Source organism: Chiloscyllium plagiosum, unplaced genomic scaffold (genome assembly GCF_037043375.1).
Source record: "Chiloscyllium plagiosum isolate Xiang-an unplaced genomic scaffold, Cpla_swu_hap1 HiC_scaffold_24, whole genome shotgun sequence".
Classification (NCBI taxonomy): Eukaryota; Metazoa; Chordata; class Chondrichthyes; order Orectolobiformes; family Hemiscylliidae; genus Chiloscyllium; species Chiloscyllium plagiosum.
The window spans coordinates 20,412,331-20,427,373 of record NW_028270162.1 but is presented as its reverse complement, the minus strand read 5'-3'; positions in this window follow the sequence as shown (position 1 = coordinate 20,427,373).

Here is a 15,043-nt window from a genome sequence, read left to right as displayed (position 1 = left end):
TTCTAAAACACTGGCAACATTTTTAACAAAAGTTGATTATTCCATTAAAGCTGGAATGTTTCAGTTCACCAGCAATGCCAGAACTCAGATTTATTTTTTCAATTCAATACAATACAGCACAGGAACAGGCGTTTTGTCCACCAAGCCTGCACTGCTTCCTCATCCTTATTTAGATCTGCGACTTATTACCCATGTGTGCTTTTTATCCTTACATTCACCAGTCTATCAAGATATGCCTTAAATGTTGCTGACGTGCCTACTTCCACCACCACCTCTGACAGTGTGTTAAATGCACCCAATGTCTGAGTGAATCATTTTCCCTGCATTTCTCCCCTAGATAAGTTCTAGGTGGAATCTTGAAAAGTTCAACCTCCTCATGGAAACAGACCTACTAAGTGACTTAAATTCCCATGCGTAAGAGTGTATCAGTTGGAATCAAATGGTGTTATTTGGAACACTTGTGATTGTAGCTGATCATGGTCCAGATGCCAAGTGTTCAAAACCCATCACAGCATGTTAAACTTGTATGTGTAGGCAATAAAGAGATCTCCTCACATCTTCCTACAGATCGCAGCTTCCTACAGATTGTATAAACAATCCATACTGTGTCTAATTGTGTCTGTCAGCTGTTTGAAAGAGGTCTCTAATTAGTCAAACCCTGACCCCTGAAAATTTCTCTTTTCAGGTATTTATTTTGTATTCTTTTGAAGATTGCTATTGAATCTACTTGCTCAATACAACAATAGGTTAACTATTGAATGTGTTGTAAAGTTTTTTTTCACAACAAAGAGCCCATCAACTGTGCTTTAATTCAAGTGAGTTTTCCTCTTTATGATCGTTTGGATAAGGAAAATGTGAGGAGATCTTTTATTCAGCAAGGTCCTGGACCTCTCTGCCTCTGACTCTGAGGAGTCATGATCTAGGACAGGGTGGATCCTGAGGGCCTGAGGCAGTTGTGCTCGGGCATAGGAAGGGCTTGGGATTTCTGGCCCTGGCCCTGGTAGATGCTGAGACCATCTGTGATTTCAAAAGGAAATTGGACAGGTACTTGAGGGAAATAGGCATTCAGGGATACAAGGACAAAATGGGATTTGAGTGGGCCATCCTCTAGAGAGAAAGTGAGGTCTGCAGATGCTGGAGATCAGAGATGGAAATGTGTTGCTGGAAAAGCGCAGCAGGTCAGGCAGCATCTAGGGAACAGAAGAATCGACGTTTCGGGCATTAGCCCTTCTTCAGGAATGAGGAAAGTTGGTCCAGCAGGCTAAGATAAAAGATAGGGAGGAGCGACTTGGGGGAGGGGCGTCGGAAATGTGATAGGTGGAAAGAGGTCAAGGTGAGGGTGATAGGTCAGACTGGGGTGGGGGCGGAGAGGTCGGGAAGAAGATTGCAGGTTAGGAAGGCGGTGCTGAATTTGATGGATTTGACTGAGACAGGCTGGGGGGAGGGGAAATGAGGAAACTGGTGAAATCCGAGTTCATCCCTTGTGGTTGGAGGGTTCCTAGCCGGAAGATGAGGCGTTCTTCCTCCAACCGTCGTTTCGCTGTGGTCTGACGATGGAGGAGTCCAAAGACCTGCATATCCTTGGTGGAGTGGGAGGGGGAATTGAAATGTTGAGCTACAGGGTGGTTGGGTTGGTTGGTCCGGGTGTCCCAGAGGTGTTCTCTGAAACGCTCCGCAAGTAGGCGGCCTGTCTCCCCAATATAGAGGAGGCCACATCGGGTGCAAAGGATGCAATAGATGATATGTGTGGAGGTAAAGGTGAATCTGTGGCGGATATGGAAGTTTCCTTTGGTACACCTCCATCCCCCATCACGAAGGACTCAAAGTCCTCCGCTTCTTTCTTTCCCGCCGTACCGACCAGTACCCTTCCACAGACACCCTCCTTCGACTGACTGAACTGGTCCTCACCCTGAACAACTTCTCTTTCCAATCCTCCCACTTCCTCCAAACAAAAGGAGTAGCCATGGGCACCCGCATGGGCCCCAGCTATGCCTGCCTCTTCGTAGGATATGTGGAACAATCCATCTTCCGCAACTACACTGGCCCCACCCCCCACCTTTTCCTCCGCTACATCGATGACTGTATCGGCGCTGCCTCGTGCTCCCACGAGGAGGTTGAACAGTTCATCCACTTCACCAACACCTTCCACCCCGACCTCAAATTCACCTGGACAGTCTCAGATTCCTCCCTCCCCTTCCTCGACCTTTCTATTTCTATCTCATGCGACCGAATCAACGCGGACATCTACTACAAACCAACCGACTCCCACAGCTACCTGGACTACACCTCCTCCCATCCTGCCCCCTGTAAAAACGCCATCCCATTCTCCCAATTCCTTCGACTCCGCCGCATCTGCTCCCAGGAGGACCAGTTCCAAAAACGCACATCCCAGATGGCCTCCTTCTTCAAGGACCGCAATTTCCCCCCCCGACGTGGTCGACGATGCCCTCCACCGCATCTCTTCCACTTCCCGATCCTCCGCCCTTGAACCCCGCCCCTCCAACCGCCACCAGGACAGAACCCCACTGGTCCTCACCTACCACCCCACTAACCTCCATGTACAGCGCATCATCCGCCGCCATTTCCGCCACCTCCAAACGGACCCCACCACCAAGGATATATTTCCCTCCCCTCCCCTATCAGCATTCCGTAAAGACCACTCCCTCCGTGACTCCCTCGTCAGATCCACACCCCCCACCAACCCAACCTCCACTCCCGGCACCTTCCCCTGCAACCGCAGGAGGTGCAAGACTTGCGCCCACACCTCCCCCCTCCAAGGCCCCAAAGGAAACTTCCATATCCGCCACAGATTCACCTGTACCTCCACACATATCATCTATTGCATCCTTTGCACCCGATGTGGCCTCCTCTATATTGGGGAGACAGGCCGCCTACTTGCGGAGCGTTTCAGAGAACACCTCTGGGACACCCGGACCAACCAACCCAACCACCCTGTAGCTCAACATTTCAATTCCCCCTCCCACTCCACCAAGGATATGCAGGTCTTTGGACTCCTCCATCGTCAGACCACAGCGAAACGACGGTTGGAGGAAGAACGCCTCACCTTCCGGCTAGGAACCCTCCAACCACAAGGGATGAACTCGGATTTCACCAGTTTCCTCATTTCCCCTCCCCCCAGCCTGTCTCAGTCAAATCCATCAAATTCAGCACCGCCTTCCTAACCTGCAAACTTCTTCCCGACCTCTCCGCCCCCACTCCAGTCTGACCTATCACCCTCACCTTGACCTCTTTCCACCTATCACATTTCCGACGCCCCTCCCCCAAGTCGCTCCTCCCTATCTTTTATCTTAGCCTGCTGGACCAACTTTCCTCATTCCTGAAGAAGGGCTAATGCCCGAAACGTCGATTCTCCTGTTCCCTAGATGCTGCCTGACCTGCTGCGCTTTTCCAGCAACACATTTCCATCCCATCCTCTAGAGAGTCAACATAGACCTGATAGACCAAAAAGGCTTGTCTTTGTGTACCAAATTGCTATTTAGCATTGCCAACCAATTTCAACGTAACATATGTACTTGGTCTTGATTTAGTAGGGATTTTGTTTTAAATTACTGTCTTCAGTATATGTTGTTTTGTTGGAAATGAACTGTTCATTTGGCATTTCAATGAAATCCCTGATTTCACACACTACAACCTTTTGCATTTTCATTGTATTACCATTACAGAAACTTTACAGTTGTATTTGCAGATACATTCTATTTTATTCAAAAAGCACACAATCTGTAGGCAGTCAGTTCATGTGACATTTTATAAATTCCTACTTTGGAAATAGAACTAATCTGATTCAAGGTTTGAATACAGACAGACTCTAAACTCACCTTTAATGCGTTGTCTGAGCTAAGATGTTGCATTTTTTATAAAACCTTGTTATCTCTGGAATGTGACTTGAAAGAACTTATGGGGTTTACATATTAATGAATTGAAACCTGCACTCCCTCGCTAAATGATTAAAGACTTAACAGCAATCTAGGTTTGTTCAGTTGTATGACAGTTTGATCTTTTACTATGAATTCTGTGTCTTATGATCCTGTCCCACTAGCTACCCAATGAACTTTGTCCACACTAGTCCAACACTTGCACCTCCACATACAGCATTACAGTGCAGTACAGGCCCTTCGGCCTTTGATATTGCGCTGACTTGTGGAACCAATCTGAAGCCCATCTATCCTACACTATTCCATTTTCATCCATATGTTTATCCAATGATCATCTAACTGCCTTTAAAGTTGGCAAGTCTATTACTGTACAGGCAATGCGGTCCATGATGATGCTACTATGAGTAAAGATACCTCTGATATCTGTCCTGTATCTATCACCCCTCAATTTAAAGCCATATCCCCTTGTGTTAGCCATCACAATCTGAGGAAAAAGGTCCCCACTGTCCACCCTATCTAACCCTCTGATTATCTTATATGTCTCAATGAAGTCACCTCTAAACCTTCTCTCTAATGAAAACAGCCTGAAGTCCCTCAACCTTTCCTCATAAGACTGTCCCTTCATAGCAGGCAGCATCCTAGTAAATCTCCTCTGAAACTTTTCCAAAGCTTCCACATCCTTCCTATAATAATATGACCAGAACTGTACGCAGTACTCCAAGAGGGGCTGCACCAGAATTTTGTACAGCTGCTGCGTGACCTCATAGCTCCAAAACTCAATCTCTCTACTAATAAAAGCTAACTGTGAGAGAATTGTTAGATTCGGAGCAGCCGTTTTGTCACATATTAAAAGCCTGGAAACCATTTTGAATCTCATCTTTGTGTCTGCTTGCTGAGCTTGTGTTTCCCAGGCTCAGTAAGATGGTTTGTGGGTGGCACGGTGGCACAGTGGTTAGCACTGCTGCCTCGCAGCGCCAGAGACCCGGGTTCAATTCCCGACTCAGGTGACTGACTGTGTGGAGTTTGCACGTTCTCCCCGTGTCTGCGTGGGTTTCCTCCGGGGGCACCGGTTTCCTCCCACAGTCCAAAGATGTGCAAGTCAGGTGAATTGGCCATGCTAAATTGCCCGTAGTGTTAGGTAAAGGGGTAAATGTAGCGGTATGGGTGGGTTACGCTTTGGCGGGTCGGTGTGGACTTGTTGGGCTGAAGGGCCTGTTTCCACACTGTAAGTAATCTAATCTAATCTAATCTAATCTAATGGTTGGCCTTGCAGCTGTGCTGCTACCTGATAAACAAATTCTTTCCTTGCATGGGACAATTCTTCTCTCTGCAAGGCCCTATTGTATACTAACATTTGCTTATCGGCTACTAACCAACACCGTCCAGACACTATGTGACTGGGTAAGGTGCCTAATTTGCTCATTATCCTGCAATTAACATTTTGCGAATTGTTAAACAATTGTAACCCATGTAATCGTGCAACTCTTTATCTTGTCAGAGTGACTTGTGACCATTCAGTTGGACTGGTCTCTGCTCGTGAACTCATGAATAAACAGTCTAGGTTTGTGTGGTGTGATAACTTTTCCTAAATTGAACTGCCACGAGCGAGTCATAGTTGGCATAGCTAGTTCACAAAGCCCTTCATCAGGAATACAGCTCTATTCCTGATGAAGGGCGTTTGCTCGAAACGTCTATTTTCCTGCTCCTCCGATGCTGCCTGACCTCCTGTGCTTTTCCAGCACCACTGTAATGTAGACTCTGGTTTTGTTCTGTTTGTCTTTGCTGCTTGTTTGCTTCCAGGATAATGGGATTGCTGAACTATAAATGTAAGAGATGGGCTGCCCCAGGGGACAAGTAAATCTTGTGTTGCTGAGCAGGGCAGCCCGCGTCTGGTTGCTCTCTCCAATGGAAACACAGAAACGCTGTGGTAAATGTGTCTGAATCAAGAGTAAAGTAGGGAATATTGCCAGTCACTGGCTGAAATTCTAACTTTTGACTCTTTGGAATGTGAGTGCCTCATTACCCTTACAAACAAGGAATAAACAAAAGCTAAGAACTGAGGTAGGAAGAAAGTTGGAAAATGGTCAAGTGTGTGGGCAAGAGAGAGAGAGAGACTGACTCAGCGCTGATTCATGCAGCTTGCAAAAAGTTTAACTCCTTGTGGTCTGGTTTCAATGCACATTTGCTTGTTGCTGAGTGAATGATGGCATTTTGTTCCCTGGAGTTCGAGATCCAGGACTGTTTTGAATTTAAAAATCACCCAACACCAGATTATAGTTCAACAGGTTTAATTGGAAGCACTAGCTTTCGGAGCACTGCTCCTTCAGGTGGTTTTAGAAGGAGCTGCACTCCAAAAGCTAGTGATTCCAATTAAACCTGTGAACTATAACCTGGTGTTGTGATTTTTAACTTGTACACCACAGTCCAACACTGGCAACTCCAAATCATGTTTTGAATTTGATTTGCATTTTGGGAATTTAAGATTTCTTTTAAGGTTAAGGTTAACATTATGAAATGAAATATTAACCCTTTGACATCAGTATAAACTTGCTCTCAAATGCCCCATAATTTCATGCTACTGCCAAAGATCAATTTCACCCCTTTCACCCCTACATGTTGGACTAAAGGAAGTAAAAGTAGTAGCACTAAATCTGGGCCTCAGGTGCAGAATCGTTCTGTTCCAGGATGACAATAGGTCTCTGCTCAATTTTTAATTATAATCTAAATCTAACATTGAGGAAAATCATCTCCGACTTTAACATTTGCTCATTGAATGGAGGAATTGCATTAACGTTTATGTAATTTTGTTAAATATTTTTAAAATTGGAAGTAAAAAGATAGATCCAAAAATCCCAAACCAACAGTACTGTTATCAGAAAATGATACTAGCAGATTTAATTTTTTTTGGTTTCGGATTAATTTGTTTCCACTCAATTTTAAGACTGCATCTCATTGGTGATTATGGAGTGCCAGTCATTGCTTTATTCGATATCAATTTCCCTTCCTCACTGATAATTGAAGTTTCAGTTCATCAATGTGTTGTGAAAAATCATGTAACAAAATTAACATCCTATTGTTAATATCTGTGTCTTTGGATTCAGCCATTATTGGTGTATTATAAGTTGCTGTGGTTCTGTTCGCCGAGCTGGAAGTTTTTGTTGCAAACGTTTCGTCCCCTGTCTAGGTGACATCCTCAGTGCTTGGGAGCCTCCTGTGAAGCGCTTCTGTGGTGTTTCCTCCGGCATTTATAGTAGCCTGTCCCTGCCGCTTCCGGTTGTCAGTTTCAGCTGTCCGCTGTAGTGGCCGGTATATTGGGTCCAGGTCTATGTGTTTGTTGATGGAGTTTGTGGATGAGTGCCATGCTTCTAGGAATTCCCTGGCTGTTCTTTGTTTGGCTTGCCCTATAATGGTAGTGTTGTCCCAGTCAAATTCATGTTGCTTGTCGTCTGTGTGTGTGGCTACTAGGGATAGCTGGTCGGTCGTTTCGGGGCTAGTTGATGTTCGTGGATGCGGATCGTTAGCTGTCTTCCTGTTTGTCCGATGTAGTGTTTTGTGCAGTCCTTGCATGGGATTTTGTACACTACATTAGTTTTGCTCATGCTGGGTATTGGGTCCTTCGTTTTGGTGAGTTGTTGTCTGAGAGTGGCTGTTGGTTTGTGTCGCAGTAGTCTGGCTGTCATTTCAGAGATGTTCTTGATGTATGGTAGTGTGGCTAGTCCTTTGGGTTGCGGCATGTCTTCGTTCTGTTGTCTTTCCCTTAGGCATCTGTTGATGAAATTGCAAGGATATCCGTTTTTTGCGAATACCTTGTATAGGTGTTCCTCTTCCTCTTTTTGCAGTTCTGGTGTGTTGTGGCCCTTTTGAATAGTGTCTTGATGCAACTTCGTTTGTGTGTGTTGGGATGGTTGCTTTCATAGCTCAGGACTTGGTCTGTGTGTGTGGCTTTCCTGTGTACCTTAGTGGTGAATTCTCCGTTTGGTGTTCTCTGTACCCTCACGTCTAGGAATGGGAGTTGGTTGTCCTTTTCTTCCTCTCTCGTGAATCGGATTCCTGTGAGTGTGGAGTTGATGATCCGGTGTGTTTTCTCTATTTCCGTGTTTTTAATGATTACAAAGGTGTCATTAACGTATCTGACCCAGAGTTTGGGTTGAATTTGTGGTAAGACTGTTTGTTCTAACCTTTGCATTACTGCTTCTGCTATGAGTCCCGAGATCGGTGAGCCCATGGGTGTTCCGTTGATTTGTTCGTATATCTGGTTGTTGAATGTGAAGTGTGTTGTGAGGCACAAGTCCAGTAGTTTAAGTATGCCGTCTTTGTTGATGGGTTCAACATCCTGTTTTATCAACAATTTCATTATTGGGATGGCCAGAACCAGACTGAACCACGATCCAAGTTACAGGTAAAGTCAAATATGCCCCAGCACTGTTGCAATCCCTAACGCTGTGTGCCAGCCCAGAGTTAAAGCAACAACACTGTTAAATAAAGAATAGTGTTGATTGGGACCAGAATACCCACTGGGGGCGGAACCTACCTCAGATGCCCACCCAGCGACCACTGCTGAGCAATCCTTTCCCGAAGAGAGCCTGGATGTGGGGACAGGCAGGCCCCAGTACTACACCTTTGGGACTGGGAACAAGACAGCAAAATCCCCAGGGACAAATGGCAGGCCCTTGCTTTAACTGTGGAAATCTGGCCACTGGGGAGCGATTTGTCTTTAATGTTACCTTGGAGTTAACGCAGGCTGACATGTTTGCATTCTAGCAAAAGGAAAGTCTGCTAATATACACTGACTCTCCTTGTGTTTTTGGTGTGATCAACTATTTTGGAGCTTTGTGGGAACATAGAGGATTTTTAACCCCCATGGAGCAGCATTATAGTAACTGCCAGATTGACTGTACAAAATAGCATTATCAAGATGTTTGGCTCATGTTGCAGCAATTGATACAGTCTCCAAAGGAATGAGCAGATAGATGCTGCTGCCAAGCAGGCAGCCTTACACCCTAAATTTCTGTTCCCAATGGGTCCCCAGCAACACCTGGATAGCAACAATATGGGGGGCAGGTATGCCAAACTTGAGTAAGGTACAGAAATCACAGGGGAAGCCCCTGCTGAAGAGTACAATCTATGGCCTCAAATGGAGAGGTACCCTCAATACTCAAACCAAAATGTGAATGACCCCTGCTGGACAGGTTTGTGTTCCTTCTTTGCTGCTGCCCATTTTAAATTAATTATGTGCATTATTGTACAAACTTGGGCAAGGAGGGAATGGTTAATACTCTATTACAAACTTGGTGGCAGCCAGATTTTCAGAAAGCAGATAAGAAAAGAACTGAAGCATGTTTAATTTGTAAACAAATAAGATGAATGCTGTGAGACAGATGTCCTGCAGTTGTTTATCTGGTGGGCATTTTTACTTGTCTACAGCTTGCTTTTATAGAATTACCTTGTGTACATTGTTATGAATATTATCTAATTTTAAAAGATGAATCAAAACCATCCCAAAGACTGTTACAGCTGCAAAAGTGTTCAAAAAGATTATAAGAGGTAGGATTTATAATCATCTAGAGAGGAATAAGTTGATTAGGGATAGTCAACATGGTTTTTTGAAGGATCGGTCGTGCCTCACAAATCTTATTGAGTTCTTTGAGATGGATGAGGGTAAAGCAGTTGATGTGGTGTATATGGATTTCAGTAAAGCATTTGATAAGAGTAGGTGATTGCACAAAACACAGAGGATTGAGGGTGATTTAGTGGTTTGGATCAGAAATTGGCTAGCTGAAAGAAGACAGAGGGTGGTGATTGATGGGAAATGTTCATCCTGAAATTCAGTTACTAGTGAGGTACCGCAATGATCTGTTTTGGAGCCAGTGCTCTTTGTCATTTTTATGAATGACTTAGAGGAGGACATAGAAGCATGGGTTAATAAATTTGCAGATGACACTAAGGTTAGTAGAGTTGTGGATAGTGATGAAGGATATTGTAGGTTACAGAGAGACATAGACACATCATGGGCAGCACAGCGGCTAACACTGCTGCCTCAGAGCACCAGGGGCCTGTTCAATTCTCTCCTCGGACGACTGTCTATGTGGAGTTTGTACATTCTCCCCATACTCCAGTTTCCTCCCACAATCCAAAGATATACAGGCCAGGTGAATTGGCCATTCTAAATTGCCCGTAGTGTTAGGTGCTTTAGTCAGGAGTAAATGTAGAGGAATGGTTATTCTTCAGAGGGTCAGTGTGGACTTGGTGGGTCAAATGGCCAGTTTCCATACTGTCGGGAATCAAATCTAAACGATAAGCTGCAGAGCTGAGCTGAGAGGTGGCAAATGGAGTTTAATGTGGAAAATTGTAAGGTGATTCACTTTGGAAGGAGCAACAGGAATAAAGAATACTTGGCTAATTGTAAGATTCTTGGTAGTGTAGATGAGCAGTGATCTCAGCGTCCAGATGTAGATCTTTGAAAAGTTGCCGCTCAGGTTGATAGGGTTGTTAAGAAGGCATACAGTGTGTTAGCATTGAGGATGGAAATAAATTACTCAGTGGGTGACTACTCATAGTGTTCCAATTTAGGAAAAGTTATTGCGCCACGCAAACCTCGAGTTCATGACTATTTATTCATGAGCTCACACGAGAGACAAGTCAACCGAATGGTACAAGTCACTCTGACGAGATACAGAGAGGTGCGTGATTAGAGGACAGTGTTGGTTAGTAGCTGATAAGCAAGTGTTGTATTCCAATAGATCCTTGCAGACAGAAGAATAGTCCCATGCAAGGAAAGAATTAGTTTGTCAGGTAGCAGCACAGGTGCAAGGCCAATTGTCTCGGTGAGCCTGGGAACACAAGCTTAGCATCCAGACACTAAGGTGAGATTTCCAGGCTTTTAATATGTAAAATGGCTGCTCCAAATCTAACAATTCTCCCATAATTCCTTTCTTTCACCAAATCAGGAGGGCAGTTCAGAGGAATCGGCGAAAGGAGGGGCATGTCCAGATTGTGGGTGTGGGGGGTTGTCGGGTGGTGGGAGTAGAGTTGCCTAGGTAACTGACAGAGTCAGGGTCACCAGGCTCAGGGAAATCATCCATTGGTGGGGGAATGTCAGAAATGGGAGGCCGCACAAATTGGGAAGGCTGGGATATTTGGCATCAGAAGGGAGCCAAAGCGGGCACAGCATTGTTTCAGGAAAATGATAAAAGTGAGAGCAAGACAAAAACAGCAACAAGAACTAAGAGGCCCTCCTGGCTCCTCCTCACGCTCTCTTTTGGTCTTTGCTGGCTAACTTGTAACGCTCAAGTGCCCTAACTGAGCCTTCATGTTTCATCCTATCATAAGCATTCTTCCTCTTGACAAGAGATTCAACTTCTTTAGTAAGCTATGGCTCGGTTAGTTCCTCCCTACCTGACAGGTACATATTTATCAAGGTCTCGCAGTAGCTGTTCCTTGAACAAGCTCCACATTTCAATTGTGCCCATCCCCTGCAGTTTCCTTCCCCGTTCTATCTATCCTAAATCTTGCCTAATCAAATCATAATTGCCTTTCACCCCAGCAATAACTCTTGCCCTGCATTATATGCCTATCCCTTTCCATCGCTAAACTAAATATAACCAAATTGTGGTCGCTATCATCAACATGCTCACCTACCTCCAAATCCAACACCTAGCCAGGTTCATTACCCAGTACTAACTCCAATGTGGCCTTGCTCCTTGTTGGTTTGTCTATATACTGTATCAAGAAACCATCCTGCATACGGTGGACAAAAACTGACCCATCTAAAGTACTCAAACTATAGCATTCTCAGTCAATATTGGGGAAGTTAAAGTCCCCCATAACAACTACCCTGTTACTCTTGCTCCTATCTAGAATAATCTTTGCTATCCTTTCCTCTACATCTCTGGAACTATTTGAAAGAAACCTCCCTACTCTCCTTTTCTGTTTTTAATCTCAGCCCAGACAACCTCAGTAGCTGAGTCCTCAGACGTCCTTTCTGCTAGCATAATACTGTCCTTGACTAATAATGCCACACCTCCCCCTCTTTTACCATCATCTCTGTTCTTACTGTAACATCTAAATCCTGGAACCTGCAATAACTATTCCTGTCCCTGCTCTATCCATGTCATAGAGTCCTAGAGATGTACAGTACGGAAACAGACCCCTTGGTCCAACTTGTCCATGCCAACCAGATACCCCAATGCACTCTAGTCCCAACTTCCAGCACCTGGCCCAAATCCCTCCAAACCCTTCCTATTCATATACCCATCCAAATGCCTTTTAAATGTTGCAATTGTACTAACCTCCACCACTGGTAGCTCATTCTATACATATCACCCTCTGCATGAAAAGGTTGCCCCTTAGGTCTCTTTTATATCTTTCCCCTCTCCCCCTAAACCTATGTCCTCTTGTTCTGGATTCTCCCACTCTAGGGAAAAGACTTTGTCTATTTATCCTATCCATGCCACTCATGATTTTATAAACCTTTATAAGGTCACCCTCCAGCCTCCGATGCTCCAGGGAAAACAGCCCTAGCCTATTCAACCTCTCCCTATACCTCAAATCCTCCAACCCTGGCAACATCCTTGTAAATCTTGTCTGAACCCTTTCAAGTTTCACAGCATCTTTCTGACAGGAAGGAGACCAGAATTGCACGCAATATTCCAACAGTGGCCTAACTAATGTCGTGTACAGCCACAACATGACGTCTCAACTCCTGTAATCAATAATAATCTGAAATGGCCACAATATCTAAGTCCCAGATACCAACCCATGCTGCAGGTTCATCCACCTTATTTCAGATGCTCCTGGTGTTGAAGTAGGCACACTTCAAACCACGTTCCTGCTTGCCAGTGCACTCTTGCGACCTTGAAACATTATTTGTGACCTCATTACTCTTAACCTCCTGGACACGAACTACAATTTAGGTTCCCATCCCCCTGCAGGATTAGTTTAAACCCTCCCAAACAGCATTAGCAAATTCCACATTGCTCTCCCACCTCCAGGGTAGTTGTAGTTGGTTCAGGTGTAGACCATCCTACATGTAGAAGTCCCACCTACCCCAGAATGAGCCCCAATTATCCAGGTATCCGAAACCCTCCCTCCTGCATCATCCCTGTAGCCACGTATCCAACTTTGCTCTCTCGCGCTCTCGCTCTCTCTATTCCTCGCCTCACTAGCACTTGGCATGGGTAATAAACCAGAGATAACTCTGTTTGTTCTAGCTCTGAGCTTCCACGCTGGCTCCCTGAATTTCTGCCTTAAATCCCCATCCCTTTTCCGAAATATGTTAGTATCTATGGGGACCATGACTTGGGGCTGCTCCCCCTCCCCCTCAAGGATCGTGAAAACTCAATCTGCGACATCATGAACCTTGGGACCTGGGAGGCAACACACTAACCGTGAGTCTCTCTCGTTCCCCCAGAAGCTTCTATCTTTCCCATAACTATGGAGTTCCTAATGACTAATGCTCTGCTCCTCTTTCCCCCTCACTTCTGAGCAACAGGGACAGGCTCTGTGCCAGAGACTTGTACCCCTCGGCTTACCCTTGATATATTACTTCACTCACTCAGCAGTCCCATGTCAGCTCCTGCTCAGCATGTGCTTGGCCTATTCACGAGGTAAGTTTAATTTTAAGTTTACCTTCCCAGCAGGCCCCTGTTCCTTGCTGTCATTCCTCCCACTGCTGTTACTGGAAAAATGGAGACTGTTGAACACACGAGGTAAGTTTATATATTTTTAGGAAAGTTCCTAAGTTTATATTATCTTAGATAAGATGGAGTGGTTACTTTTCCTGTCTCTCTCTCTCTAAACAGCTCCATTTTTTATAAAGATCTCTTGACCTTTTGAAAATATAAATCAAGCACAAAGTTCCATTTTTTACTTTGAAATTCCAAGAATCGCAAGGTAAACTCTCTGCTGCCCCAGGCATCGTCCATTTGTTTTTCCAGCTTTCATTTCAAGATGTATATGTGATTTCAACTCCATGAAGATTGTCCGGCACCATTCATGGATGGGATTCTTCCCGCTGAGGGGTGAGGGTTTGGCTACAAGTTTGTTAAGGCCACCAGCAGTGTTGCATCACTGCAGGATTGGTATTTTTAAAGGTAGTTTGTTTTTAATGAATTGGATCTCAGTATTACACTCGGTTTCATAAACACCATGTTTAAATCTCACAAAGTTTCACTTCCTGGGGCCCTCACAATGTCAATGTTAAGCTAGATACTGAAGGTCACAATAGCTGACCCTCTAGAAACCTCTTGAATTGGCCTTGCAAACAGCCAAAGCAATGTGGAGAGGTGATCACTCTCCTGGTATTAGGCTATAACATCAATTCTGAAGAAATCATACCACTATACATTAACTTATACATTAACCCCAGTCATACATTAATTCTATTTTTCTCTCTGCAAAAATGCTGCTAGGCCTGCTGAGTTTCTCCAGGATTTTCTATGTTAGTTATAGGATCAATGTTTGTATTTCACACAACCTTCATCTATGGCGTAACTCTTACTGAAATAATGCCTTGGTAAATTTGTCTCAGATTAGCCTGACAAATCCAATTCGTGTACAGAACTTCATTCTTTTAGGTAACTTCTCATAGGAATGCAAGCGAGCCCAGTGATTTCATGTGTCACTGCCTACACTTTGAATTAATTGTAATACTCTCCCTGGTGAGTTCTTAAGTGCAGATAATTGTTAGCAGCCTTGAAAGTATAATCATTCTTTTATCCATCCACCTCACTCGAAAGGAAAGTTTACCAATATCCCGAATGGCATGTTCTCTGCATCACTGTTTTTACCTCGTTGAGAATAACACAATGACTGCAGATGCTGGAAACCAGATTCTGGATTAATGGTGCTGGAAGAGCACAGCAGTTCAGGCAGTATCCAAGGAGCTTTGAAATCGACGTTTCGGGCAAAAGCCCTTCGTCAGGAGCCTGGAGCGTGGAGAGATAAGCTAGAGGAGGGTGGGGGTGGGGAGAAAGTAGCATAGAGTACAATGGGTGAGTGGGGGAGGGGATGAAGGTGATAGGTCAGGGAGGAGAGGGTGGAGTGGATAGGTGGAAAAGGAGATAGGCATGTAGGACAAGTCAAGGGGAAAGTGCTGAGCTGCAAGTTTAGAACTAGGGTGAGGTGGGGGAAGGGGAAATTAGGAAACTGTT